This window comes from Chionomys nivalis, chromosome 16, assembly GCF_950005125.1.
Source record: "Chionomys nivalis chromosome 16, mChiNiv1.1, whole genome shotgun sequence".
Lineage (NCBI taxonomy): Eukaryota > Metazoa > Chordata > Mammalia > Rodentia > Cricetidae > Chionomys > Chionomys nivalis.
The window spans coordinates 31,105,087-31,131,866 of NC_080101.1; the positions used below are offsets into that span (position 1 = coordinate 31,105,087).

At 35.8% G+C, this 26,780-nt stretch overlaps 1 long non-coding RNA gene across 1 annotated transcript in view; it reads right to left on the reverse strand.

Annotated features, from left to right (window-relative positions):
* LOC130888163 (uncharacterized) overlaps positions 1-26,780 on the reverse strand; it is a 34,757-nt gene that overhangs the window by 4,378 nt on the left and 3,599 nt on the right. The window contains exon 2 of the long non-coding RNA XR_009058427.1: positions 2,325-2,441. This is a non-coding gene — a long non-coding RNA (uncharacterized LOC130888163). The remainder of the gene's footprint in view (positions 1-2,324; positions 2,442-26,780) is intronic.

The following is a 26,780-nucleotide window of genomic DNA, read 5'->3' on the forward strand; positions in this document are numbered from 1 at the left end:
ATTTAGTCACAATAATACACAAATCTGCTACATTGTGAAAATTGAATTACCTTAGCTATAGAAACCTCTCGTTCCTCAAAGCTTTGAGAGTTGGGGTGTCATGTGTATGGGCAGAGGAGAAATACATCTCATTGGATGTAATTTTTTATAGTCGTAGTCACATTACTTCTGTGAATTTTATTAAACCTCAAATCTACGGAATTCATTGCATATAAGGAACTTCTGATGCATGTGCTATTTGTGTGCAAATAAAAAGACCTGCTTTCCCCTGCCCTTTTTGTGCTCACTACCCAACTTTCCCAGTTAAGAAGCAAAATACAATCACAAAAATGAGAACATTGAAAGTGCCCACATCTGTGTTAGCTCTAGGCACAACAGAATTGTACAACTTATCCTTCTTCCCTTTTCCTTTCTTTTTCCTCTTCTTCCTTTCTACTTCAAAAAGATATTTGTTGTAAAATACTTAAGTATTTTCATCTTTTTACTTTACAACAGTAAATATGTTCTTTGTGCTGCATATATGTTCCAGAGTATATTTTGAAGTATGTATATAAACATAGAGATAAGGGCCTCAAAACATAAAAACCCTAAGTCTTGTCCCGATTAGACATACAGTAACTACTGAGGTGATTTAACAAACCCACAAAAGCTACTCACACTATTGTTCAGTTCCAGTGTCCTGGCCGATAGGAAGTCTCATGCATAGATAGTGGTACCCTGGGAGAATCTGAACCTCTCTGAACTATAATTTCCATCAAGTTTTTTCTGACAGAGAAGAATCTATTCAATTTCCTCTGTCAGTCACTAAAAAAGGCACTGCTTCTTCTCTAAGAACTCTTTGTAACCCAATGTTCAAATTTCAAATCTTAACAAAAACAAATGTATTTTGGACATAACAGCCAAAACAGGTAAACTGGTCACTTCTTCACCATCTCTTCATTAAAGGTATTTTCAGCCAACTAAGTAGTCTGGGATCATGAGTTTTTCACGAGCAGAAAATGGCGTATGTGCAGTCATATGCTTTCCTGCAGACACAGCCAGGGAATCTGGACTTACCACGTCAGCAGCTATTGCTTTAGTGAAAGCTCACAAAACCTGACTCCATAACTTTTCTATCCTCTCGAGGTAACCACCACATCAGCTCTGTTGGCTGATGAAGCACATTAAGTTTATAGTTCTCAGGACTAGAAATTGAGACAGTTCAGCAATTGGTCAATTCTCAGCATGAGCTGACCACATGGAAGAGAGTCACAGTGATTATTGGAAAGTTTTACACAGGATTAACTAGTGAGATATTAGATTCTTCAGGATGCAATGGCTGATACCCCATTTTATATTTAAAATTCATCTAGAGTTTTCTTTTGCCAAAACTAAGAAAAAGTCATAGTGATAAACGTACCTTATAGGATGTCTTGGCTTTATCCATTTAAAACTACACAAAGAAATTGGAGTCTATCTTTGTCAAATTACAAATATCTTTTTCTTGTATTTAATTTCCTAATAAATTAATTAAATGGTAAAGCCACTTAATTTTATCATGTAAAAATATAATACAACTCCCCAGTGAAATTAAAACTATGTCCTTTGTTTTATTATGATGGCATATGAGAAGTCCTCCCACAAGACTCAGGTGCTGAGGCCTTGCTCTCCCAGTAGTGGTACTGTTAAGAAATGATTGAACGCTGAAGGTTTTAACATCTTTGGTGGTTTTGATATACTTACATTAGTAGAGGAACTAAGAGCATTAGATGGAGAAAGTAAGGTACTGAGATATAACTTTGAGGACTGTAATCTTCCTGTCTCTATCTCTCTGCCTGTCTGTCTCTCTCCCTTTCTCCCTCTATTCTTTTTTCCTTTTTCCTGGAGGCTATAAGTTGAGTTTTGTTAAATCACAGACTTAGAACATGTGATGTTCTGCCTAACTCAGAGTAATAGGGACAATTTACCAGACTGAAAGCTCTGAAGTGTTGTGACCAAACAAACCACCATCTATGCCAGGTATATTGTGACCATGGCAAAAAAATTTCTAGCAGCATATTTTATGTTGATACTATGTGAATATTGTTCACTTTTCCTCAAACTATGTTATCTATATTCCTTTGACATTCAGTAACATAAATACTGAAACAAAATATCATTAAATATCTATAAATTATATTAGATGGGATGGAAGTCACACAGGGACAAATAAAAGAGTTGTACGACATTTAAAAATATATCTTTGTTTAAAAATAATGAATCAATAGAGCGATTCTTATATTTGTGATTGTTAACATGGTTCTTATTGGAATTCATGACTTTCTCCACTCCCCATTTCATTTTACCTTTGCTTTTAGTGAAAGTTTTGGCTGGTCGCGGCTTCCTGCCCGAGACTCAAACAGGAGGGCACATGGCGGTAACAGACCTGCTGGTTGCAGGTTCTTAATGATTTCTGTTAACACCTGTTACCAGACACAGAAGTAATCAGATATCATAGAAGATCTTCAACATTCTAAATACTTACTTCTTACTCATTTTCCTATTGTGAACTGATAATTCTGGACAAGATCAAATTCTGTTATTTGCTTCTCTTTCATTGACTGAAGAAAATTAAAAGGACTTCTTGACAAATAATTAGATATTGTTGTATGAAAAGAAAGCAGCATTTTCCTGACTGGGATATTTGGGGTAAATAACGAGAGGTACTGATGCTGACAAGCATAAGGAAGAGGACAGTGTGACACTTTCACTTGTTTTCCAATTACACACACTTCCTTTCTGTGGTAATTTACACGGAAGCTTAGTTCCTTCATCTGAAGATACTAGACATACACACTTCACTCCAAAGATCCACGTAACTGAAGGTTTCTCTCCTGCCTGACAGTTCCTAAATAATCACTCTGAGGCTTAATAATAATTACAAGCTGTTTAGCCTATTAGCTCAAGCTTATTATTAACTAGCTCTTATAACTTAAATTAACCCATTTCTATTTCTATACTTTACCATGAGGCCCATCTCTTGCTATCTAACATCTTGATTCTTTGTTGGCTGCTGTTATCTCCCTCACCCCTCCTTCTTTCTCCCTGTATTCAATTTATCTTTCCCACTTAGCCATTTTCTGCCCTACCATAAGCCAAAGCAGTTCCTTTATTAATCAACATTAATAAGCCATATTCACTGCATACAAAGCGGCATCCCACATCAGAGCCACTTACCTAATTTGCAAAATCTGGCTTGGATCCCAGCCTTCATCGCACTACAGATACACTCACCTTTGAACAATAGAATAAATTTCTTCACTCTAGTAACAATCAAATTTGGACATTTTCCACTCAAGCGTATTCCTAATCAATCAGGAATTAAAGATTATAAATTCTGATCTGGACTGAAACACTCTTGGCAGTATTTATCAACCTGTAGGTCACAAAAATTTTGGGGGGTCTAACAACTGTGTGAGCCTCATTTTTAATTATTGGAGTAAAAGGCAAGGAAATAGCCAGACCAGACCTAGACCATTGGTAACAGAACTTTATAAAGTGGTAAAAAGAATACAGTCTCCAGATATCAATCATCTTCTCCCCCTCACCAAGAACCTCTTCCTTGTCCATGGGCTCTTGAAGACTGAGTTCATAGTAACAGGGACAAAGATTATGCATGGGATTAGCAACATGGGCTTCTTTTGTTGCTGTTCTAATCTGAACATCCTAAATCACTAAAATACAATAAATAAGTTGTAACATTGATATATGCTACCCAGAGACAAATTGAGAATGATTCTCTTCAAGGACGTAGCTCTTCTATCTACGTCCAGGAAGGTGAGCGTCTAAACAGGCTAAGCTCCCACAAAGCCAGTTCATGTATTAGGATCGAAACCTAGTGCCATTGTCCTTGGCTTCTCATCAGCCTTCATTGTCCGCCATGCTCAGAGAGTCCAGTTTCAACCCATGCTTATTCAGTCCCAGACGAGCTGGCCTTGATAGAAGACCTTCGTCTTCCCGCAGGGCAGAGAATTTGGACTGTTCTTCAGTATCGAGAGGGAGGGGGAATGGTGTGGGGGGTGGAGAAGAGGAGTGGGGATAGGGGGAGGGGCGTGGGGGGAGGGGGCAATATTTGGGAGGAGGGGAGCAGGTGGAAATATTAATTTAAAAAGAAAAAAAAAAGGACGTAGCTCAAAATCTCCATGAGTTAATCCTATTATTTTGTATGTGTCTTTTGCCATTTTCTCAAAAATAAATAACTTTTTAGACCCAGAGGCAGATTTTATAAATATGACTCTAGTAGTAGAAGTAAGAGCACCATAACATTCTCTAATTCAAACTATATGGCTGGTTCTAACAGATATTAATAAGTCCCTCAATAAATGGTCTATTGGATACTAGAAATCTGCAATCATTACATCATAGTGAGGATGTCCACTTCTGTGAGGATGAACCCATTACCATGTTGCATTTGCTGTCACTGAAGTCTGTGGACAAGAAGGGCTCCTCTTGTGCTGTAGGAACAGTGAGGGTGGTTTCGACAAATGCATTACTGATAAGGAAAGGGAATTTAGTCAGTAGTATCCATGCCAATGAAACAAAGGACTTGCTGGCTATTCCAGGAAGAGCATGATCATTATAACCAGAATGGGGTACACAAATTGTTCCTCCTCCTAGGAATTAGAAAATGTCTTTTCTGAATGCAAATAGAAGACAATACCAGATTTTTGGGATAGCATATGGGTGTAACTTCATTTCAGAATCTTAGTTGTTAAAATACAAATGACTATTTTAATTTCAAAGCTAAGATTTTGAAAATATTTTTTGTTCACTTAGTTCATCATCTATTTGATTTTATTCTGGTCAGTTTCCCCGTGTGCTCTTTTTCCTTGCTTGCCGTCATTCCTACAGTGTTGCTGTTGTTTTAGTTTTCTGGAGGTGGCTTTAAGAAAATGATAGTCTAGAAAGTGAATAGCCTAAGCCCTTAATCCACCTTTTCTTCACTGGTTTTGTTTCAAATGAAAATCACATGTGCTGGTTAAATTTTCTTAAATTTGCTAAGAAAGACAAATCAGTCATTCCCATCAACTTAGACCATAAAACCCAATATGGAAAAGTTCAACAGAACTGCCATATACGGACTGCCCATCCATACTTCAGCATTGCCAGGGCATTAAAAACTGATGACCATATTGAAAGTTTTGGTAACAGCAATGGAAGCTGAGAGTGCACATTTTTATCACCAAACAGGAAATAGAGAGAAAAAGCATAAAGTAAATGAAGGCTATAAATCCTCAAAGCCCTCCCCTAGTGCCATCCTTCAGCGAAGCTTCCTCTCCAAAAGGTTCCAAAACCTCAAAGCTATGCCACTATCTGGGGACCAAATATCCAAATCCATGAGCCTGAAGGGGAGGACATATTTCATTCGAACAGCAACAAATTACAAGCATGCTATAAAAGTGTATTACATTGGTAGTATTAAAGTCATATTGAAAACACTGAGTTATTAAAGACAAAAATGTAAAGCAAATGATTGGCAATCAAATTCAAAGCAAATAAGTTAGTTAATAAGGAAACAGATGAAGTTTTAATGTAGCATTAAAATTACGACCTACAGCATTGTTTATAAATTTACAGAAATCCTACATATAGTTCTTCATTTCAAGCTGACTCCAACCCACATAGGAAATACTAAACTGGATGTAGAACAAAGCATACCATAATGTGCTCCTTTCCTGAACAACCCACTCTGTTTGCAAGCTAGATGATTCCCTTGTCTGCTTTTGAATTGATGTAATTTTCACTGAACAGAAGATACATCTTTTATCCTGTTTCAGAACAAAGTCTTATTTTGTTTTCTCTTTGCAATAAAAAAGTTAGGAATTAACTGTGTGAAAATACCACAGTTTCAAGCTTGTGTTTTAATAGACTGTCTTTTCCTGAAGGAGACGGAGGGATTGGGGATTTTGGTGTGTATGACTGTGGTGCAGAGAGCCACATAGTAAGGCTTTGTCTCTGCAGTCACGATGCTAACAACGTGACACCTCTGGCCTTTGATGATCTTTGGCAGCCATTGCATTTCAGTTGTCTAAAGCCAGCATTACCCTATAGCATCCTTCTCTTAAGCATAAGAACCCATTTATCAATTCTGTCTGATGAAGCTTGAGAAGAATTCGAATATCGGCAGGGTTTGGAACTGTAGCTACGCATTTCTAGAGCCCAAATTTGGTACCATTTAATATCAGATGTAAGTCTACTTACTCTTAATGGGAAATTAAAATTCTCATTTTGGAAAGATCAGATCATAATTTTTTATGTACTTGAGCTTTAAACATCTGAAATATACCAATATTAGATGCAAATCCCTAGTACACTGTGTATGGCTGATGGACTTCCAGAGTACTGTACAGTATAGCACCAATAGATAAGTAAAAAATGGGAAAATGTGTTTGTCAATGGCATCAGAGATAAGAGGCCCAAAGATTCGTGCAGTGGTAGTACCTTTCTTTTGTGTGTGCTTGAGTGTGGGGTAGTATCCTTCAAAGTCTTTTTTTTTCTATTCCATTTATAATTGCTAGAATTGATTTATATTTATATATAACTTTATAAAAATTCTTTATAGAGTCAAAGAAATAAATTCAGCAAGACCTTTGTTTTGTTTTGTTTTTTTTAAAAAAAAAACATACTATTTTCTCCAATACTGTGATGGCTCTTAGAAAGAATATAAACACTTTGCAAGTGTAAAAAAATAATTCAGGCCTGTAAAAAGCCCTCGGGATTGATAGACAATCACGGACAATAAACAACAAAGAGCAAAGATAAAACTGTGTAGTTCTGAGAAGAAGATGCAAGCTTTCCTTAGGGGTGGGTTTCAGGAGAACATGAGCACCGGAGTTCTACAACAGCAGCCTTGGATCAAATGTGGATGAGATCTATACATTGAATCCCCTTCTGAAATTGTCATGCTAATGGTTTGATAGTGAGTGGAAAGACATGCAAAAATGAACAGGGTATGATTTCCAGATGTAGTTCTCTTCAGATTCTTTGGCTTTCATTTTTATTGTAACTCCCACTGTGTTAAATCCATATCCACTTGGTACACTGGACTTCTTTCTTCAGACATGAGAACAATTTGTAGAAGCCACTTACAATTACTTAAATTCCCAGAAAAACAAGCTTTTTTCAACTTCCAGGATATGGCTCATTTTTCATGCCTTTTTGAGTTTCTGTTTTTCCAATAACTGAAATTTAAGGTAGAAGTTTCTCAAAACAGTAAGGTGCTACTCTGTAAATATTTGTCGTGCAAGGTGCTTGAAAGAGAGAGGAGGAGCCTTTACTGTACATAGTCTTTATCCTCCCCTCCACTTTGTAGGTCCACAATACACTAGAGAAAAAAAAGAAGACATGAAGTGAAGGAATAGGTAAGCTGCAGTCTCTACTTCCTAGAAAATATCCCAGAACTCCGGACTTCATCTTGAGGCTAACCCTCTTTTCTCCACACAGAACTTCATTTTGCAATGCTTGCCACCATGATTGGTTGCCTCAGAGAGATCCTGTTGTCTTTAATCAACAGCAGTAACCATCCCTTGACCACAGTCTATGTAAGCCATCTCAGAGAGATATTCATAAAAAGCAGTCTCTTTCTTTCCATAGTCTGCAGCCAATAACTACTTCAGGAATTTAAATATTCCCTTTGTTGGCTGTAAAGAAGCAATTCCACACTGTCAGTCATGGCCCAGTGCACTGAGGAAAATCAGGATGATTCTATGCTGTGACTCAACCAGTGATGTTAGTCTGTATAAGAATTAAAAGCCTTGCTGGAAAGAGTTACTGTATCCAGCATCTGGAATTTCTACTTCATAGAATCTTACCATCTAGTTCTGGTTGGTACCCTACAGCTATGGTTAAAACTTGTCTTCAGACATCCCCCTAAGGAACTTCTCTTAAGGAAGTGGCCTTTTCCTTGGAACTGGGTTTTAAAATCAACTGTCCATCCACTTAGGCTACTTCCATTTAAAGTCTTCTCTTTAATTTTTGATTGGTGCTGATTTTAAACCCAGTTCCCACTTGAACATCTCTGTGTAGATGGGGGGAATTTCACAATTCGACCCTCAAAGCTACAGGTGTTCAATGACTGTCGCAAAAAAGAAAATGTGTACATATCTGCAGGACTAAATTTACTTGCTGTATTATATTCATGTGTGTATGTTTGTGTATGTATATGTGTTTACATGTATGTGTGTGTGTAAAATTATAGAATAAAAGGTAATGACCAGTTTGTTGCCCTTGAATTTTCTGTCCTTCAGTGAATTTTTTCATGAATGGATGTAGTTTCTATGTTTAGTTTCTATGACTACGTAAGCATTTCTCAAAACATTGTATTCTTTATATAATTTCTAATTACATAAACAGCATCCTCATTGCTAATTTAAAAGCATGATGTCTTTTAGATATTATTAAATAAAGATGATTTAAAAAATGTTTATATCAAAGAAAAAAATGGATTAAATGGTTCCAGAACATGATCTGGTATTGGTTACGCACATTGTTCTTCTCAGTAAGTCCAACTGGGGCTTAGAGTTTAAGAATGGGTGCTACTCTTTCAGAGGAATAAATTTGAGTTCCTAGCACCCATACGAAGCTCTTAGTTCCATCTCCAGCTCCAGGTGATTTCATACTCCAAGTTGCACATGTGTATATACTCATTCATAGACACATACACATGAATACAAATCAAATAAGTGTACAGTACTCTCATATATAGTTACTTTAGTATTTTATATTGTCTTTTAGACCCATGGCAAATAAGGCTGAACATAAATTAGCTCATTTGAAGAAAACAAAACTAAAGTTTTAAATTGGTTAAAGTTATAACTACTGTTTAGATTATTAGTTTTAAAGCCATATGAAATGCCAGAAGTAGTTTATTATGAAAGTGATGGCATTTATTGCAACTCATAATTGTGTTATTTTATTACTTTTGTGTCACAGTTTCCTCCAAGAATGAGACATATCACCCTGAAAGTAAGCTTCCCTAAGCAGGAAGATTAACAACCCAAAAGAGCTTCAGGAGGTTCCTGAAACTGACCAAATTCTCGGTCTAGGACCCTTCCTGCCAGAGAAAAGAGTGAAAACTGAGAGTCCCTCTCAGAATACCAGAGATATACTGCAGAGAAGGCCAGACCCACTACCTGGAAAAAGTAGAAATGAGCTGACCTTCCTCGAAGAGGTTTAGACCAACTGAGACACTTGGAAGGGACACTCCCCAAACCATTGACACACCTGTAGGCTGTGCTGTGTGCTCCAGGTTCCCATGGTTTGTGAGCTGTTACTCACACTGGCACAAGCTTTTGGTGATGCAGTTGTTTGAGTCAGGTCTTCTCCTGTAAGGAACCCTTTCATCCTGTGAGTAATCCCAATAAAACTCATTTATTCATCAGGTTTCATTTTCAATGGAATCCCTATTTGTTTGCTCAGGAGTTTCCTAGGTTGGGTATGTTGTGTTTTCCCAGGAAGGGTTTCATTACACAACAAAGACATAGTTGGTTATTTTCAAGATAATTGAAATTCATCAAACTTTTGACGAGACTTCTGTTTTATAAATAAAGGTATCCATTTTGTTTAATTCTAAAGGCAGTGTAAATGCCATCGACATATTTTATTGCCTGTCATTGCACTATTTATTTTCTTGAAACACAAACAAAGCAGGAAAAGATAGCAAATGATTTACACAATCTGGTTTTGCAAGATTAAAATGGTTTCAAGTGCATGATTTCAAGTTTTTTTTTTCTAAAGAAAGAAATATTTTCAGTTCTCTGCAAAATATTTAGATAGACTCATTTGTTATATACTTTTAGTACAAGGCCTGGAGATGTAGCTCAGTAATATTGTTTTATTTTTCAAGCATGTATGTGGCTCTGAGTCCTGTAATTGAAATTGTCAAATGAATGAGTGATTAAATGAGTGAAAACCACATTTTTTATCAAAAAACTCATATTAATATTCTCAATCGGGGCCTTTTTGAAGCAAAATTTAGGATGTCTTATTACAACAAGCTGTGGGATAAATTAGGAGATTCATTATGTCTTAAAAAGATGTAAATTAGAGAAATAAAGAAAAAGGAAGGAAGGAGAAAGGGAAATTTACCAGACAGAAAAAATTGAACACAATTCACTTTTTCTACAATAAAGGATGAAGTGGAACTGATGTATGAAGGGGAAGGATATTTATTTTCTTTGTTCATATTCATTTTAAAGGTACAAACAAACACAAAATTACAAAGACTAAAGACAGCAGAAGAAAATCCATCAGAAATAACAATGAAAGAAGTCTTGTCTGTGGCTTCATAATTTGTAACACTTCATAAGCAAAAAGAAGTGTTAAAAGAGAGATACATTAATTATCTTACCTCAACACAACAAAATGATTTAGATTGAGTGATTTTAAACAAAATAATTTCTTTCTTTCTTTTTCTTTATTGAGATAGGGTTCCTTTGTGTAGCCTTTGCTGTCCCAGAACCTACTCTCAAGACCAGCTTGACTTTGAATTCACAGACAGTGATTTGCCTGCCTCTGCCTTCTGAGTATTGCAAATAAATTATTTTCTTAAAAGTTCTAAGTATCAGAAGCCCAAGATCAAGATTCCTTCTGACTCAGTTTTGTAAGAGACATCAGTGATGGTGAAAGAATATGATCTTTCTTTCTTTCTCTTCCTTCCTTCCCTCGGTATCTTCCTCTTTCTTTTCTCCCTCCATCCTTTCCTCCCTCCCTCTCTCCTTTTCATACACACACACACACACACACACACACACACACACGTGTGTGAGTGTGAAATACATATCTAGTAATTTTTTGGAAGTTTCAAACAAAGTATTTTGATCATATTTACCCCTAACCCTACCTCAATTCACCCCTGAATCTACCCATCCAATTTTGTGTCTTTTTAAAATCATCCTTCCAAACCAATTTGTGGTGCCCAGATATTGTGTGACCTTGTACTGGATAATGGGAAGTTTACCAGGGGCTATGATTTTAGAAATGTCTCCAAGTCTCCCAGAATTTAAGTTACCAATACTCCGTGACTTGTGCTGATTTTGTGTGCTCAGCTCCTCTCTTCATGCTGAGATTTGTGTGACTTGGGCTTGCATAGGTCCTGCACGTGCTGGCACAACTGCTGTGATTTCATATTTTCAGCTACCCTGTTGTGACCAGAAGAAAAATATTTCCTGGCATTCCTCCAATACTTTTTGTCTTTAACAACATCACCTATGGGTTTAGGGTTCACCTCTTAAACTATCTAACATAATATATTTTTATCTTTATAATGTCTAAATACAGTAACTCAGAGAGTTGAGACTTAACATTTAACATGGACTTTATGGAGGGAAAAATTAAGCATAAAATAGGGTTTTCGATTAGTAAATTGATCCTTAGGAAGACAGGGTTTTGCATGGCAACACTATCTTTAAACTAAGTCTACATTATATAATATGGTTTGCACATGTGGTTTGTGTATTTCTATAAATTTAAATATTATATAATTGGACAAAGAACAAGAGCTTAAAATCTTTATTTATATATGCAAATAGTTAAACTAACTGCAAGAAAGTATTTTTTCTGTAAATACTGTGATTCACCAATTTAAGAGGCTTTGAGTTAGGAATAACATTTGAATGCATTAACTTCCACCCTGTCATTTTCAGTAGAAGAAAGAGAAGGGAGGCATGGAGAGGCAAGGTCACAATATAATTCTGTAATTAATTGCTGGCCTTATCAAAACTCAAACTGGTAGCAAGTTTCTTTGGCTAGTATTGCAGCCAGCATCCCAAATTCCCTAAGGCTCTACCTATATGATGCTTATTTTACTCTGAAGATGATACTTTCTGCCAATCAAGATTTTCAAATACTAACTAAAAAAATTGGCTCAAATGCTTTTTAATCCGCAATTCACCTGCTGTATTTCATAAAACAAAAATGACCACTATATGTTATTTGTTTTTATCCTCATCATTAGAATACTCTGTTTATTTTTCAAGAAAGATATTGATAGCTATGAAATTAATCTAACATTCTAGACTTCATAAATTGATAGAATATATTCTTTTATATTATATTTATCCCTTTGGGTAATGAACTCAAGATCTGGTAAATACATTTGAAACAAGATGTTTGTCGGCACAGTTCATAGTATATTAATTCTCTTCATTGAGTCCACAGAGGACACTGTTATAATTTCCAATCATCTGTGCATTCTTTCTTAAACTATCTTAGTGTTTCATTAAAGTTAAATAACTTTTTCATTCTTCAGGGCAAAAAAAAAAAATAAAGGAAATGTACTTTGTATTGAAAACCATTTCATCTTGTAACTTTGAAAGTACCAGTTTTCTTGTAAATTAGAAGTAAAGAAATATGTCAAATTCCTAAGTAAATCAAATATTATAGAAACCTGTGGAAATGGCGGTCAGGCATAAGCAACCCAATAGAGTCTCTCCTTTCTATCTTTCTCTCTCCGATTAACCTGAGACACTGCTAGAACAATGTCGGTGGCCTTGAGTCAGACATGTGTTTCCAAAGTTTACCCTGGCTTGGAGGGCTAAGTATTTTCTCTTCCTTGGTGCTAATTGCTCTTTTACTGGTATCAAGTTGGTAACTTGGAATTGGACATAGTACTTATACCATGATCATTGCAGTAGCTCTATAAATCAAGGTCTCATTGTGTGTACAATGCTGGCACACATACAACTTCACACCAGAATTCAGACTCTTGTGTCTATCACAACCTGGGAATCAGAAAGAAAAAGGTGAGGACTGTGTGGTATGATCCATACCTATAATTACAGCACATGGGAGGTGCAGGTAGGAGCACCAACTGTTCAAGGCCAAACTCAGCTCAAGGGCATAAAACTGAGGTCAACTGACTGTGAATGACTCTATCTCAAATAATAATAAAATGAGAGAGGACAGGAGCCAGAAATTCTTTTATGTTTATCCATCAATCATATAATATAGACCAAAGCCATGAGATATATTTTTTTTTTTATTTTGGACTTTGAGTACAATACCAGGGTGTGTATTCTGGTGTATTTTGATAGCTATCTAATTCATCAAGGCGAAGGTACCAAAATATCACATTTTTTCAAATATTGCATTTAGCTTCCCTTAATAAGATAAATGCTACTGTTGCTATTGTGTTTGTTTTAACGAGTTATTTGAAAAGAAGTTGGAATGAAGATGGATGATCCTGGTCCCTGTGTATTAGATTCTCAGTTTATAGTTCCCAGGGTCTTTGCACATTTATTAACTCAAAGTAGTAACTATGGATTCCTGGATAGAACACACAAGCAGCAGTGCTTACTTATATTTAATGAGATGCTTAAAGACATACACTTCCCATTTTTTCTTCTGATATGGCACTGACACCAACACTGCATGTTCCTTAGAAGCTAGACCAGTTAGCTGTTGTCTGTGAAATCAGTCACCAGGTGAAAATGAGAGTCTTAACTAAGGCAGGGCTAGTGGACTGGTTTCTATTGGGTTCTAGTGTCATGACGCGACTTTTGCTGCACCACACACAAATTCCTCTGATCTTTCTTCTTTCTCTTCTTTTTTTTTTTTTAAATATTTATTTATTTATTTATTATGTATACAATATTCTGTCTGTATGTATGCCTGCAGGCCAGAAGAGGGCACCAGACCTCATTATAGATGGTTGTGAGCCACCATGTGGTTGCTGGGAATTGAACTCAGGACCTTTGGAAGAGCAGGCAATGCTCTTAACCTCTGAGCCATCTCTCCAGCCCTCTTCTTTCTCTTCTAATCTTAAACTGATTACCTCATTCTATTGGGTTTTAAATTGGATATATAGACTGCCAAGTTTTCATAACTCTAGCACCTTAAATACTAAGGAAAAAGAGAGTTTGTGTCCTTATCTGGCAAAAATAAAAATAAAATTAAAAAGTACATAGAACAACAGTCCAATATACTAATTTAAATCACAGTACTGGTGGGATGGTGGTGGAGCATTCCTTTAATCCCAGTACTCAAGAGGCAGAGGCGAGGCAGGTGATCTCAGTGAGCCTACAAAAGCTAATTACAGGAAATGTAGGACTGTTACACAGAGCAATCCTGTCTAGAAAAACCAAATAAACAAACAAAGAAAGAAGCAAACAAAAAAACACAGTTCTGGGGGTAAGTACCCTGGAATATGGTTTCACATTCCATTCTGAACTAATGGGGTTTTCTGAGCAAACTGTTGGAGACTGGCTCTCTTTGCTGTCTTTGCCTCTTCTGCATAAAGTGTGGCTAATCACACAGCCTATCACATTTGGTAATAAGCTATGCAAAGCACTTTTTGTCTATGAGAAGCATCCACAGTATAATTTTTCAGGATAATTTTAGCCTTGACATAGTGAGCTAAGCAAATTTCTGTATTGAGATATTAATTTGTACTTTGTTCAGTTTATGAAATTGTAAAGACAAGGTTTCAAAAGTGACTTTACACAATCCGTGGCATATTTATTAATATTTTGGCAGGTTTAGTCTTCTATCCTTCTGAAATAATGCCCTTGGAAAGCACCTTGTCTTCTAGACTAAAGTAATGTCACAATGATACATTTCACTATGTCCCCATGTGCTGCTTGCTGAGAATCTATACAATTATTAAAGTGCAGAAATACTCCATCGATACCTTGGCGACTTGTTGCAGTGTGAATTCTAAACACCTGCCTCTTTATACACTGCACCTATTTTTAAAAGACCATGTCCTATTGACTACTTATAATGGCTTGAAGAATCAATACATGTGTGTTTTTGTTTCATAAATGTATTAGTTTACCTGTAATGGTGTCACCAGGTCGATTTCACAATTACAAAGAAATGATTTCTTATTCAGTTACTTTCAAAAAATAAATTATCTTTGATTAAGAATATACAAAAGTGACCAAAGACTCTGACTTTGATCTTAGATTCTATTGTGGGAGATAAATCAAAATCATCAGATTACATATTAGAAAAATTGATTTTAAATTATATAGAATGGTGTGGGCTTGGTAATGTGAGAAATGTAGATTGCAAAGGACAAGTTTTCTACTTATAGCAGATCAGTAAGGCATTAAAACAAGACACTCTGAGAATGGCTTCGAGCTGTAGAAGAAATCTAGCATTACATAGGCACAAAATGAAGGTCAGCTTAGCTATAAATTAATGAAATAGGAGTAGACATGGTATAATCTGCCTTAGAACTTATAAATCTTTCTCTAGCTATGTGTTTGTGCAGTGGGTGAGTGAGATGCAACGGAAGGAAATGAGAAGCAAGAGTCGGGACTTAATGAACAGCTAGAAAGACATGGCAGAATTGGACAAATAATAACGCCACAGTCTAGAGTAAGACTAAAAGCAAACATACATTTTTTTCAAGCTGTATTTCATAGGTTTCAAGATGTCTTTAAACCTTGATGCAGGATATTGAGCTTCCTTTACAGATGACATCTAAAATTGGTTGCTGGGTTTTCCCTTTCCAAGAGGGCATAGAACACTTGTCATCCCTTCTATAATCATCACTTCTCATTACTACGGATTGTGTTCATTTGGTCTGTGGGGGTGGCTAAAGGAGTTTTAATAAACTATTTAAAATCATCAAACACCTTTGAAAAAAGAAATTAATAAATCATTCATTGTTGTGAACACTGTGTTACTAAAACCCTGTGTACCAAGAAAACATGACATTTTTTAGAACATGAGCTATGGTCATATTTTATTTACTTTGTAAATTAATTTTATTCTTGATAATGTTGAGTCTCCTCAGTACTACCACACGGGCATATATACAGATATGCATGCAGGGTTGACTAGCTTCTTATCCACAGATTTACTTTGACATAAAATCCCAAAGTTTGGTCAATGGTGTAACAAAACAATTCTGATGTGGTCAGAATAGTAACAGAGTCTATGTGGCTATTACTTCATGCAAACCTGATTCTGTTTTTTTTTTTTTTTGAACAATTTAAGGCTATGTTAAATGTGTTGTAACCATATCACACCATAGTCCAAAGTAAACACCGATGTCTCCTCCATTGGAAGAGTTACCAAGACATTCCTCTCTTTGTAGGTGTTCATAGCAGACAGACCAATTTTAGGATCATTGTTGAGTTTTGACAGGAATGGAGATTCTAGCTGTTTTTCTTGTCAATGGCTCCCAGATTTAAGACTTAAATGTCTATTAATTTTTAAGAATCTGACTTTTTATCTGACTTAAAACATTCATGAGTTAAAATGGCAAACCATGATTATTGAAGGTCTTTTCAGCCTGGGTACATCATAAATTATTAATATGAATATTTGTCACTCCAATCAGGGCACATGATGCACTAAACAAGGCCCAGACTCTTCCTATCAGAACAGGGATTAATTATGTGATGGGAAACAATAGAGGAAAATGTGATCATATAAATTTTTTATAAGCATCTTAATGCTAAATTGAACAGAAATATAATCCATGCCTATATTTGAATACAGAAAAATAAGTATAACTTTGATTTTAAAAACCAGAGAGATATTTAAGTATTCAATAAGCACCTACTATATTCTAAGAAATTTTATGGGAAGCATCCTGTAGATATTTATATTATTTTCAGATAAAATAAAGCAAACTGATAATGGTGATGTCTGCATGTCATCCCAGTACAAAGACATGAAAACGGGGACACAAAGGCAGAAAAATTATCTTCAGGGGCTACATAATGAGATCTGGGTTTTTTTTTTTTTAAGAATTAACTTTTCAAAAGCAGTAACTGACTTTTACTGAATAATTTTCAAGAGGGAGAATAGATATGTTATTGAAGGTAAACATATAAATAAAATAATGAGAACCTTTAAGCCCTTGCTCTAACAAAGTAGGATACAACACTTAATTTATAAGTTTATAAGTTACTTTAACATCTAGTTAAGTACACAGGTAGATGGAAACAGGGTTGGGTGCATAGAAAACAGTGGAGATGTGTACAAACAAAGGTTTAATATTAGCATAATATGCAAACAACCACTCCTTAGTAAATAGAATCCTATAACACAATTGACTAAATTAATTGTCAAAGACAAAGAGATTACATGTTCTAAAATAAAAGGTTAAAATAGTACTATTATCCTATGTATTTGTGTGTTTAAACAACACAAATTCACCAATGCTAATTTTCAATTATGCCGTATGTGATGGCTACACTTCACGGGACATAATTAGTTTAGAAGCAGAAACAGAAGCCGTATTCTGCTGTGTTATAGAATACATATCTATTTCCTATGAATGCTTTATTGGAGTCAAAACAGTCTCTGTATGAGTTAGTATAACAACTACTGTATTCTGAAACTACCCATCCAATCATGGGAAATTTGCTCCTTTCCTTTTTTTCATGCTGGAGCTGCCAGTAAGAAATGATTGATATTTGATTATTCTGGGTTTAGTCTTTCTTTGATTATCTCTTTGGTAAAGGAAATATACAATGCCAGACTATTTGATGGGGCATTGGTTTCTCGTAAGCATGGTAGAGGTAGAATCTACCCCCATAGAGTGTCCAGTTTCTTGAAAACCTGCATCACTTTTCTAAAGTTCTTTCCAGAGTAATAAGAGGCTAAGAATAAATGGAAATGAAACAACCAACACCTTTATAACTAGGATTTTTGCAGTTGTATTGGCAAACAATTCTAAGAGCATATTTCTCAAAGGAAGAAACACAAATGCACTCAGGTACTAAGAATCATAACTGAGCACAGATAATGAAAAGTTATGTACCCTCTTAAATCCTGGCTATGTCTTTTTGATCACAACATAAAACATCCAATAATTTTATGTTAGGGGTGATGTATTATCTCATAAGAGTCCATGCATTGTTTCTAACAGTTGTATTTTTATAAATATCTTGGAAAGAATTGAAACCAACCCAGCAATTTTACTTGTACATGTACTGCAAGAAACATAGTAAAAATTTTCATAGAAGAGTTAAGTCTCAAAAGAAACAGTAACACATTTCATAGAAGAAATGATGAATTAGGCATTATTAAAAAGAGTGGGCAAAAGAAAAGAAGCATAAAAGAACATGCACAAAGAAGTTTAAGAATACATGAATCTTTTCTCTAAAATTTACTGAGTACATAAATCAAACTATCTTTTCAGATACATGCAAACATATAATATATAAAAGAAAATAAATGAATACTGAAGATAGTAGTCAAATAATGTTAGTGGAAGGAAGAAAGGTTCGTCAAAGAATAAAAGTATATTTATTTAGTTGCAAATTCTTTTTTAGTTCCCAACTTTTTTTATGGATAGTACTTATGATTGACTATTCAATCCTTAAGAACAAAACGTAAGTAACAGATACAATAAAAATAATCCATACATAGAAAAATAATGAATTACATCATTATTAACAAATATTATTAATAAACAATGTTATTAACACTCTAAAAACTATGATCTTATATACATGCAACTCTACATTAATGGAAATATATGAAATTTATATCAAGTACAAATTTATATGATCTTTTAATATGACTTATACCCCTGTCAAGGAGCAGAATACAGTGTAACTATTTCATTATGGTGTGTGTGTGTGTGTGTGTGTGTGTGTGTGTGTGTGTAAGTCAAGGGATAACTAACTTTGGGAATTGTTTCTCTCTTTCTACCACATGATTCCTGGGATCAAACTCAGATGTTTTAGTTTCTCTACACTCTAAGCCATTTTGCCATGCCACTGTAATCTTCTAAGAATCATGATTAAGTGATTGAAATTATATTAAATGTGAATTAAAACATCATATACATTAAATATATATTAATTCAATATAATTAAAACTTTGCACAACTTATGAACTTTTTGTAGGGATGGGGATCAAATGTAGGTCACAATCCCTTCTGCCCAAGCCCTGTGACAATGATCTGCAGCTCACAATTCTTTGTACTTCTGGACAATGAGCTCCTCATATCCTCACAGCTTCCAGCTGCTCTGGTAAGAATGAATGAACATTTGTCAACAGACTAGATTCCAGTCATTCTTCCCACAAGATATAAGCTAATTATTTGAAGATATGGGTATGTTAATTTACTTTGGTGTAACAATTATTCGTGGCCATGCCTAGCAATGTTTCATATTTTATACTTAGATACATTCAGTTTAAAAAAACTAAATATAATTATGGTTAATCCATTGGATAATTAAGAGTACTCTCTATTTCACATAGCCAACCATACTTACGCACTCTTTCTAATTCCATAAATAATTCTGGAAGTAATGTAAGTACTGTTAAATGTGTGAAAGTTTCATCATTACTATTTTAATGGAGATAAAAAAGAGCAAATCATTCTCTGGTAAATTAGTCCATCTACAATGGATCTTGTAGTAATTTAACAATTAAACTATAATGAGGCACAAAAAAAGCATCAATTTCTATGATATTGTTGATAACTTGAGTGGAGAGTTAAGGAGTTAAGCATTTCCTCTATTTATTATTTCTGCAAACTATTCTGTATCCATTTGAGGGTAATAACTAACCCAACCATCGATCAAAAAAATCTCCATCCCAGAACAATAAGTGTAAAACATCTACACGCGCTTACCATTTGCTCTTTTTTTCTTTCAGAACATTATGTGGAAAACTGGGTCAATGCTTCCTTGAAATATGTCGGCATGTGCTGCAACTGAGTCCATTACCACATTGTTTTATCTTTACACTAAGAAGCGCACTTGAGAGTTTGCCCTCATTCAGAAAGATACACACTCACCTGACTGTCACTGCTCTTCTTGGAACAGAAGCTATATTTTACATTGTTGATGCTTGTGAAGCTCTAGAAAACCCAATGTCCTTTGGCAGAAGGCTGAGGCACGTTCTACACCATTCCATTTTACCATGAATATTTTTATTGATGTTTGATTCTATGTTATTGAAGTTGTATTATTTCCAACCATTTCACAGATTATATCTATTAAGGACTGTAACTCAGTGAGGATAAGAATATGAGAAAAGAAATTATGAAGCCTTTCACTGGTTAAACTATTTGGAAGCTTTAAATTTCAAGGTGATGAAACTTTATTTTGGAGATGTTTTATACTATCATCAAATATAATTTATGGCTTTGCCTCATGTCAATTCCTTTATTATATGGCCAGTTATATTATTTACCGCTGAGTAGTACTCTAATATGTATATATTCCACACTTTCTTCATCCATTCCTCCATTGAAGGGCATCTAGGTTGTTTCCAGGTTCTGGCTATTACAAACAATGCTGCTATGAACATAGTTGAACAGATACTTTTGTCATATGATAGGGCATCTCTTGGGTATATTCCCAAGAGTGGTATTACTGGATCTTGGGGTAGGTTGATCCCAAATTTCCTGAGAAATCGCCACACTGATTTCCAAAGTGGTTGCACAAGTTTGCATTCCCACCAGCAATGGATGAGTGTGCCTCTTTCTCCACAACCTCTCCAGCAAAGGCTATCATTGGTGTTTTTTATTTTAGCCATTCTGACAGGTATAAGATGGTATCTCAAAGTTGTTTTAATTTGCATTTCCCTTATCGCTAAGGAGGTTGAGCATGACCTTAAGTGTCTTTTGGCCATTTGAATTTCTTCTGTTGAGAATTCTCTGTTCAGATCAGTGCCCCATTTTTTTTATTGGGTTCATTAGCATTTTAAAGTCTAGTTTCTTGAGTTCTTTATATATTTTGGAGATCAGACCTTTGTCTGTTGCAGGGTTGGTGAAGATCTTCTCCCAGTAAGTGGGTTGCCTTTTTGTCTTAGTGACAGTGTCCTTTGCTTTACAGAAGCTACTCAGTTTCAGGAGGTCCCATTTATTCAATGTTGTCCTTAATGTCTGTGCTGCTGGGGATAAACGTAGGAAGTGATCTCCTGTACCCATATGTTGTAGAGTACTTCCCACTTTTTCTTCTATCAGGTTCAGTGTGTTCAGACTAATATTGAGGTCTTTAATCCATTTGGACTTGAGTTTTGTGCATGGTGATAGATATGGATCTATTTTCATTCTTCTACACGTTGACAACCAGTTCTGCCAGCACCATTTGTTAAAGACGCTCTCTTTTTTCCATTGAATACTTTTAGCTCCTTTATCAAAAATTAGGTGTTCATATGTTTGTGGGTTAAAATCAGGGTCTTCTACTCAGTTCCATTGATCGACTTCTCTGTTTTTATGCCAATACCAAGCTGTTTTCAATACTGAAGCTCTGTAATAGAGTTTGAAGTCAGGGATGGTAATGCCTCCAGACGATCCTTTATTATATAAGATTGTTTTGGCTATCCTGGGTTTTTTGTTTCTCCATATAAAGTTGATTATTGTCCTCTCAAGATCTGTGAAGAATTTTGATGGGATTTTAATGGGGATTGCATTGAATCTATAAATTGCCCTTGGTAGAATTGCCATTTTTACTATGTTGATCCTCCCAATCCAAGAGCAAGGGAGATCCTTCCATTTTCTGGTATCCTCCTCAATTTCTTTCTTCATAGACTTAAAGTTCTTGTCAAATAGATCCTTCACTTCCTTGGTTAGAGTTACCCCAGAAATGGACACTTTTTTAGATAAGTACCATATACCAAAGTTAAACCAGGACCAGGTGAACAATCTAAATAGACCTGTTAGTCACGAAGAATTAGAAGTTGTTATAAAAAACCTCCCCACCAAAAAAAGCCCAGGTCCAGACGGCTTCAATGCAGAATTCTACCAGAACTTCCAAGAAGACCTAATACCTATACTCCTTAATGTATTTCACAATATAGAAACAGAGAAGTCATTGCCAAATTCCTTTTATGAAGCTGAAGTTACTCTGATACCAAAACCACACAAAGACACAACCAAGAAAGAGAACTACAGGCTAATCTCACTCATGAACGTCGATGCAAAAATACTCAATAAAATACTGGCAAACCGAATCCAAGAACACATTAGAAAAATTATCCATTATGATCAAGTAGGCTTCATCCCAGAGATGCAGGGCTGGTTCAACATATGAAAATCTATCAATGTAATCAATCATATCAATAAACTGAAAGAAAAAAACCATATGATCATTTCATTAGATGCTGAAAAAGCATTTGACAAAATTCAACATCCCTTTATGATAAAGGTCTTAGAGAGATTAGGGATACAAGGGTTGTACCTAAGTATAATAAAAGCTATTTATTGCAAGCCGTCAGCTAACATCAAATTAAATGGAGAGAAACTCAAAGCTATTCCACTAAAATCAGGAACACGACAAGGTTGTCCACTCTCTCCATACCTCTTTAATATAGTGCTTGAAATTCTAGCAATAGCAATAAGACAACATAAAGGGATCAAAGGGATTCAAATTGGAAAGGAAGAAGTTAAACTTTCATTATTTGCAGACGATATGATAGTGTACATAAGCGACCCCAAAAACTCCAGCAAAGAACTCCTTCAGCTGATAAACACCTTTAGTAGCGTTGCAGGATACAAGATCAATTCCAAACAATCAGTTGCCCTCCTATACACAAAGGATAAGGAAGCAGAGAGGGAAATCAGAGAAGCATCACCCTTCACGATAGCCACAAATAGCATAAAATATCTTGGGCCAGTTATATTATTAACATTAACTATTTTATTATTGAAATACTTCAAAATCTGTGCCTTTGTATTTATGTGTGTACAAAACTAGAGGGACATGATACATAAATATTCTCAAGTTAACATTTGATACTATTTAGGCAAGAACAAATTTTATTCAGAAGAAAATACATTTATAACTTAAGATAAATAAACACAAAATACATAAATGTCTATAGAAATTTGCAAACAAAAAATGATTGAGACGATTTTGAGAAAATGAATTTGAAGAACTACTAAAGAATAGACAGCATCTAGCTTCACATTCATGTTTTCCTTAGCTCACAAAATGGAATCTCTAATTATAATCTGGGACTTTTGCCATATGACTAAAAGAACAGTTCCTTCCTCCTGTCTTTTAGCTTTGGTGACCAAATGGCTAACGTCTGGGAAGATGTTGGCAGAAGTGGTGGGTGGGACATTGTTGAAGCTTTTTTTCATGCTATTCTATTTGTTGACTGAAATTTTTGCACACTTTGTTTTTGTTTTTCATTTTTATTTTTGAAAATGCCATTTATGTATACATGAACTATGATAATAATATGCATCTCAAGTCTCCCCAAATTCCTTTATATCTCCTCAAAATGCTTCTTCAAAGCTTTTTAAAAATGTAATTCTAGTTAGTGGAGCCATATTGGCAAAGAAGTGTGGGCATAGAATCTCATTGGGCATGGGAATCCTACAATTGTCTATATCCTCAATAAAAAATGATTCCTCCTCTTCAAGCAACTATCCAGGGCCAATCAGTAAGAGTGTGGACATCATCTACCACAAGTACTCTTGGATTTTGGACAACTTCATCTTGTGTAGGACCTGTCTATATGCTTCTTGAATCACAAAATGACCTGGTAACAGAAAGTCACAATGTATAATGTCCCATGAATGACACAGCAAATTTTGAGATAAGGTTTCTCTGTAGCTTTGGTGCCTGTCCTGGAACTAGCTCTTGTAGACCAGGCTAGCCTTGAACTCACAGAAATCCACCTGCCTCTGCCTCTTGAGTGCTGGGATTAAAGGTGTGCGCCACCACCGCCTGGCTGACACAGCAAATTCGATACAATATGAACTGCTCACTCCAGATTTCATAGAAGGCAAAATATAATGTCATATAGACCCTTGTTTGCTCATAAGGGAGCCTAATTCTTACCAACCTGTGTCACATAGACAGACTGCTTGTATCTGTGATACAATCAATATAATCAAAATAATTATAATCTTATAATATTCTCTAATCTAGAACCTTCGTCTTTTCATTAAAATTTAGTTTCAAAATGAATTCAATAATGTATCCTTCTACTGTCTTGTCCAAACTGTTTTGCTTTCTGTGAATAAATATTTCTTTTAAAAGTCCTAGAAAGATTGACTCAGTTTGTTTTTACTTTTTTCTTTTCCTCTACTCAATAATAAATTCTCAAATACAACATCCTTGAGAACTCAGCTTCAACTTTCAGAAATACTCTTTAAGTTCATTGTGGAAAATCTTTGTTCTCCACATTTATTCTTGTACTCTCTGTTTAGGTTGTCTTGTGTCCACTGGACACAAGTAGAGTTATCAGAGAGAAAGGAGCCTCAGTTGAGGAAATGCCTCCTTGAGATCCAGCTAGCTGTAAGACATTTTTCAATTAATGATCTATGGGGCGGCGGGGGGGGGGTAGCGCATGAGCATCGAATTCTGGCTCTACAAGAAAGCAGGCTGAGCAAGCCAGAGAAAAACCACAAACAAAGCCAGTAAGCAGCACCCCTCCATTACCTCTTCATCAGCCCTTGTCTCTAGGATTCTGCCCTGAGTTTCTGTCCTGACTTCCTTCAGTGGTGAACAGCAAGGTGGAATTGTAAAACCTTTCCTCCCAATCTAGCTTTATGGTCATGGTGTTTCATCTCAGCAACAGAAACCCTAACTAAGACATTCTCTTAAGATGCTTATTTGACCTTGTACACTTCATTTGTGCTTATTGTACAATTCTACTTAAGTTGGATAACTATTGCATAATTAACAAGCAAAAGAGAAAGCTCTTTTCATACCATTACTTTTTATCTTGGAAGAAAGTTTCTATTCTTTTCTAGGTAACCACTAGCAATGTATGGCCAATGCCTAAATGTATAAGAATTCATAAGCCAATTATTTCCACCTTTCCTTTTCTCTGGAATTTCAACACTGTTTTCCTTATCTATGCCTCCTGCTACAATTCAAATTCACGTTACGTTATTCCTCGCTATCTGGCCCAGTTTGCTCTCCCTTAGTATTCTTCCTTTAACATAACCCTGTTGTCACATCAGCTTTTAGATGACTTCTCCAGGCCTATGGATTGTATCTTATCCTTAGATGTCAGTTCACAAGAGCTATCAAAACACCAGAGGGTGAATGAAACACCAAGACTCATTTCTCACATTCTGGGGGCTGGAAGTACAACATGAAGTTTACTTCTGATGTTTTTCTTCTTGGCTTCCTTAAGCTTCGTGCTTGCTGTCTCTTCACGTGTGTTTTTACTTTCCATGTGTGTGTCCTGATCAGTTTTGTTTGTAAGTCTACATTAGATCTGTCCCCATGACAAAGGATTCATTTCACTTTATGATATTGTAAGTCTTATCTCTGAACATAAATAAAGCTCTTTCAGCCAATAACTTAGCAGAGTAAAGCCAGGCAGGAAATCCGAATAGAGATAGAACAAGAATAGGCAGAGTCAAGGAGATACCATGTAGCTACTGAAGGAAAAAGATGCCAAAACCATACTGGTAAGTCAAAACCTTGTGATGGCACACAGATTAATAGAAATGGGCTAATTTAAGAAGATCTAACAAGAAATACACTTGAATCATCAAGTCATACAGTATTGTAATTAACATTGTTTCGGTGTGATTATTTGGGTCTGGGCATTAGGAAACAAAAATGCAGTCTCCATTTACATGAAATGATAGTACTACTGATTAAATGGCGATGCTATTGTGAAATCAAATAAAATGATGTATATCCTGCAATTAATGCAGTGGGAGGCACGAAGGTTATTATTAAAGACATTTCTATCTCCTCTCTTCAAATGATTTACTTCAATCAGGAGCCATGTGCTATTTTTGATTTGAGGACTCTGTCGTGAACAGTGGAGAAAATTTTGTGGTTATTATTTGAATGAAATGAACAAATTCTGAGCTATTTCAAATAAGGCTTCCATGAATCAGACTGTATAAGGAACATCAGTGTAAACTAAGTAACTTCAAGGATATAAACAAGTACCTAAGAACAGACATATTTCGCCCCCCCCACACACACACAATATGTCTCCGAGTAAAGTGTGCATACTCCTCACAGAGCAAACATATCTCCATTTGATAACCCAGAGGCAGACAGCCATATTATGTCATTCCCCAGGGAGCATGGATTCTTAGATAATTCTAAGCCAAAGACACCATCAAAAGATGCTGCCATAATGGTGCTCTTCCTCCCAGAGAACCTTATCAGTCTCTTTACAGAGAAGGTTCGACTAACAGGGGTTAGATTTCTGTCTGCTGAGGACTGAATGTGGCTCACACTGGAATGCTGAAGTGTGCCCTCCATAAACAATTGAAGTGAAATTCTAGCCTTGGAGAAGTCTTCAAAAAGTAAAAAGAACTAGGTCCCTTATGATCCCATTTGCAGTCTTAGGAAGAAGAAAGAACTGTCCGTGTATACATTGAAGGAAGGGTACTAAAGGATACAGTTTAGGAATGCAGGTTTTAAGCCAAAAAGACAGTGTTCATCAGTGATGAACTAGAAAAACTGATCTTAGATTTCTAACTTTTAGAATTGTCAGAAGCAATTTCTGACATCTAAGCCACCCAGGGTACAGTATTTTGTTATAGTAACCCAAACCTAGGCACGTGCCTTACTTTCTAGTTGTGCATATTTGGGTCAAAGCCGCACCCCAACTATTGGCATCCATACATCCAAAGAGTCTGGACTGTTTGAATGGGTGCCTCACCCCCAACCCGTGGCTTCATGTATCCAAAGGGTCTGGATTGTTAGGGCAGAAGTTCCACCTCAAGCCCACTTCCCTGGGAGTTGCCTCAGTCAAGACTCCACCCAGGAGAAAGTCTCATCAAAAGATGACTTCTCCCCAGAGATGTTCAAGATCACTCCCACAGGGTATCTAAACTGCCCCACCCCCCAGCCCGAGAACAAATACGTGGTTTTCTGATCTTCCTTTCCTGTCTCTCTTCTGGG